Raw genomic sequence first — 5,481 nt, 5'->3', positions numbered from 1 at the left:
AGGAGTGGCCATCGCTCTGGGAGGAGTTCTGCCCGGCATTCAGGCGGTCCTACAGCCCGAGGGAACCGAGAGGCCAGCTGAGTCTGGGTGGATGGACCTGACGGCATCTGCAGCCAGTTTCTTAGGATCCACTGTGGGATGGACCTTTACAAGAGATCCTTCCTGCCTACAGCCATCAGTATTTATAACATCTCTTAATGAAATGAGGATAACGAGTTACAACAACAAATAATTTCCCTTTGGGATTAATAAAGTATTTTTGAATTGAATTGAATTGAATGAAGTGGATCATGACCAAAAGAACAATATCATGTATGGAAACAGCTGAAGGTGTGAGCAGGCTCAGCCTTAAATATAGCTATATATAACGGAGGTGGCTCCATCACATGGGGGGAACTAGGAGTAGAGGCACTGCTCCGCCATATCCAAATGAGTCCACTGTGGTGGTTCTTCCATCTGATTAGGAATTTTTTTTCTGGAGGTTTTCCAGGCTCATCCGACTGGCAGGAAACCCTGAGGCAGACGCAGGAGTTATATATTCTCTCTGACCTGGGAACACCTTGAGATTCAGTGGCACTGGGAAGATGTCTAGGTTTCCCTCCTGGACATGTTGCTTCTACAACCGGACCTCGGACAAGCAGCAGAAAATTGATGAATGCTTCTCGCCTGAAACCTTGAATACCAGAGTACGCTATGGAAAATTTCTGTAATCTGTTAGCGGACAGAATACTTGATGGATATGACTCTAAACCAGATCAAAACATATTTTCCCTCAAAATCTGTAATCATGACTATAGCCATTAAGATGTTTGGTAAAGTTGGTATACCTTAGTTTAAAATAATTTCATACATAACTACCATATTTTTCAACCTATAAGTTGCAGGTTTTTTTGCATAATTTACATGCCCTGCGACTTATAGGCCAAATTTATGGATTTTTCCCCCCCATATTTATGAACCAATGTTTTGCTGAGATATGACTGTTTTCATTCATTCTGACAGAAAATATTGAACGCTACCATTTTCAGCCGCTAGATGTCACTTGAGTTGTATGGCATGTTGTTGCATCATGTAATAGGTAAAAGTGGCTATTAATGACCCAATCGGCTTGCTATAACCTGCCACCTACATCCAGCTTACCTGGAGCAAATTCAGCTTTATTTTGTTGTGAGGCCCCAGCGAAATGCAGCTAATTTGACCGTTAAAGTGCATTTATTAAGTAAAAGTTCAACTGAGACACATCTTTAGTATAATGTTGAGCAAACAAACAATTGTTTTAGGTACTTATCTAGTTAAATTTCAAAGAAATGCGCAGTGTTCCTCCTTCCTTATTTCCTCCCTCTGCATGCTCCCAGAGCACCGAGGCAACAAATACTTTTGAAAATACATCTGATTTGACCATCAAAATGCATTTATTAAGCAAAAGTTAGACTGAGACACACCTTTGCTATAATTTCAAGCAAACAAATAATTGTTTTTAAGTGTTAATCTTTGTAAATTCTTGTTAAAGTCGTCCCGTGCACGCTCCCGCAGCCGCCAAGATTCGATTTTTGGCAAAACACCGGCCCACATTTCTGGGTTGTCAGCGATGACGCGTAACAAATGCGACGCATCAGTGGTGACGCATAATAGATGCGACGTATTTATGAATTTTTCAACTTTATTAGACATATTTGGACTGATGCGACTAATAGGGCGGTGCGATGTGTATGCTGGAAAATATGGTGTTGATGTTCTGTTATTATAAGGAGTATTTCAGGTCTCGCTTGTAAATGAGTCCCCGAGGCTCAATGGGATTAACCTGTCTAAATAAAGGTTGAATAAATTATTTTCTCAACTGTTTCCCACTTATGTTGTTTACGGTGCCTTTTATTCTACTCCTGGAGTGCAGTAACCAAACAATGTTCACCGGGAGATTAATGAAGTACAATCGAAGTGAACTGAATTGGACTACAAATGGTTATGGTGGCCATTTTAAATCCAGTTACTCCAAAAGTCAGTCAGTTGTAAATGTGCATTTAATGATCACGTCCGCAGTATCGTTATGTGCTATTTTGCTAACAGTAGAACAAACCCACACAATGAGGACAGTTACATGATCCCCCTTTGTTGCAGCAGGTGAAAATTAGCAACAACTCACTTTTTGTGACAGTCATGCAGGCATGATGTAGCAGAAAAGTTAAAAGAAAAGTCAAAGTATAAGTTTAGAGTGCTGTAAACACCGGTCTGTTTGGATACCGGTTCACCTTCTGGAAGCAAACAGACCTGGCAACATTACAGAGGTGGTTTTCTGTCACTCAGACTGCTTTCATGTGGCTGTGGCTTCAGGTAAACCGATATCTGAAATATGAAGCAGAAATGTATCTGCCACCTTCACAAGACCGATGGATGTTCAGTAAATGTTGAAAAATAATTAATGTGTTGTTGATAATTGCTCTTTGTCATCTATTCAAAGTCTTTTAGGCCCAACTTCACAGCTGCAGAATGTGGAAACATAAAGCTGTTAACATAATTCATTCGCAGAAAGAGGATTCTTTGGAGAAGTTTGGTGTTTTTCCAGCAGAAGAAACTTATAAACACCTGACAGCAGGACCTGTAGCGCAGGTTTAAACACACATCTTCACATTGTTTTCACACTGACTGATTTCACTGGCATGGAGGAATGTGGCTGGTTTTCTTCCTCTTTAATTTGTTATTCTTCTTTTCTCTCTTTCTAATAGCAAACCTCTGCATTCCCCTCCCTGAGGGCCTGGGGACCGTTTATATTTGCATGTCAGGAGAGGGTGTGTGAGCTGTTCAACTTTGGATCTCAAACAGCCCGGGGATATTCTAGTCATCAATGGAAGGCGGCGCTGCCTGTTGAAAATAAATAAATAAAAGGCCAGGATGGCACTGACCAGTGCAGAGGCTGTACAAACACAGTTACCATAATGTCAGTGTTGGAACGTTAATATTCATGATTCTGAACTGACTGTGTGTTTTTATGAACTGCAGCTGAACCAAAGATGCTTCTCGACGTCATCCTGTGTGTGCCAACCAACGCTGTCATTCATAATTTATTTTGTTTTTATTTACCCTTTATCTTTATTTATACAGTCACAAGAACTCATTTTCAAGAGAGACCTGTTTTGGGAGCAGATGATGGGGGTTAAGGGCCTTGCTCAAGGACCAACAGTGGGGCAAATGAGGGTGGAGGCAGGTGCGGGTGTTTCACTTTTTCCACCCACATTTTGATGTTGTCAGACTGGGGAGTTGAACTTGTGACTTTCTGATCACAATCTCATCTTCTCTGACCTCAGCACTACCCATCCCCTAAATATTCTCCTTAATACTCTCTAAATACTCCCTGTATATTTCCTTCATACTCTAAAAACATGCTAAAGAGTAAAACTTACGGTAATTAAAGAATTGTGATTGTCACTTTTTAATTGTTACATATTTTAATCAAATTTCCATTAATACTTTGTAGATTTTTTTTCTGTATAACTATATTCCTAAATTTATGATCATTTGATTGTATTATTTTTTTTTCTATACTATTTGGGTGGAGGCTTTATATAAGTCCTTTGGGCTTCTGCCTATTTTATATCTTTAATCTGTATTTTAATTGTGCATAATAAACCCAACAAAAAATAACAAAACAAAAAAACAACAAATCAACAACGATTCACAACATTACAGGTAGTAAACCATCATTAAAGCCTTGCAGGTTTATGATTTTATATTTTAAATTGTGATTTAACTCGAAAAAAATTGAAGCATATCAAATGATTTATTGAGCCAGTTAAAATGTTGTTTCTTAAAGCTATTTAAATGACAACAAAACAAAACATAAAATAATTTTAAAAGCAAAATATATATTTAAAACTGTTAATGTTTTTTCTTGAATATTTAATTTTATGTTGAAATTATCATTTCAAAACAAACTATTCAAAACTGTGAGTGCCATAACGGATAGTTGTCCGCAGAGCTGCCTGAAGATAAATAATATATTCTGGAGGATTTAAAAAAATAATAATTATAATAATATATTCTGCTTTTTAATGGTTTAAAAGAAAAATAATACTACATAACTGTTTTCAATTTAATTTGATTTAGATCAATTTAGTTTAGTTCAGTTTAAATCAGTTCAATTCATTTTTTGCCAATTCAAGTTTAGTTCAAAATTGTTCTATTTGATTAAAGTGAATTTAATTCAGTTTATCTTAATATAATTAGTAAATTTAGTTCGGTTCAACTTCTCACAATTCATATAAAATAAATTTAGTTTTATTCTATCTTATTTGGTTCATATCAGTTAAATTTGATACAATTCAGTTTAATTTAATTATTTTAATTTTAATTTAGTTGACTTTTGTGGAATCAAATTCAAGTCAATATAGGGTAAATTCAGTTTTATTTGGTTTAATTTAATTTAGTTCACTTCAGTTAAACATATTTAAATTGAGTTAATCTCATTTCAAGTTAAAATTAATTTAGTTCTTTTTATTTCAAATTTGTTCAGTTTTATTTAATTTATTTCAGTTCCATCCATCCATCCATCCATCCATCCATCCATCCATCCATCCATCCATCCATCCATCCATCCATCCATCCATCCATCCATCCATCCATCCATCACATTTACCCACTTCTTCTTTTTCGGGTCATGGGGGTCAGGTCACTTGTGCCCATGTCCAGCAGTCACTGCGTGAGAGGCGGGGGACACATGGACAGGTCTCCAGTCCATCACAGAGACAAACGAGACAAACAACCATTCACTCTCTCACTTATAGGGACAATTTAGAGTTACCAATCAGCCTAACATGCATGTTTTTGGTCTGTGGGAGGAAACTGGAGTACCTGGAGAAAATCCACACATGCACGGAGAGAACATGCAAACTTCACCCAGAAAGGCCCCAGCCTGGATTCAAACCAGCAACCTTTTTGCTGAGACGCAACAGCTCTACCATCTGTGCCACCGTGCCACCCTCAGTTCAACACGGTACAATTCAATTTATTTCAGTTGAATTCAATTTAGTTGAATACAATAATTTAGTTCCATTTAATCTGAATATCAAGTCAGATTAGTTCAGTTCCATTTTTTAGTAACATTGAAAATCACTTCAGGACTTTGTTCAGAAAAGCAAACAGGTTCAATTAAAATGCAGTAACTTTCAGTCCTGGTCAGTTTATTAGAGCCAACTAATTCCAATTTGTTCAATTAAAGATTCAAATCTGGCCTTAGAGAGAACGACTCATTAACATTCAGGTCACTGAGTCATTCAGATCCACGTAACTTTTCCATTTCAACACGTGTGCAAAAACTACAGTACAGCGTCTTCTTATGTCTCATAAAATGTACATTTAGTATGAAACTCAAGTAAGATCCTCCTGCTGTTTTTCAGGAAACAGCAGCGCTGAGCACCGAACTGGTTCAGTATTTCTCTAAACAGATTAAGAATACCTACTGCATGCTTTCAGGGGATTATGCACACAAAC

This window comes from Nematolebias whitei, chromosome 8, assembly GCF_014905685.2.
Source record: "Nematolebias whitei isolate Nwh7 chromosome 8, NemWhi1, whole genome shotgun sequence".
In the NCBI taxonomy this organism is placed as follows: domain Eukaryota; kingdom Metazoa; phylum Chordata; class Actinopteri; order Cyprinodontiformes; family Rivulidae; genus Nematolebias; species Nematolebias whitei.
The sequence above is the reverse complement of the archived record's forward strand: the minus strand, read 5'-3'. Positions refer to the sequence as shown.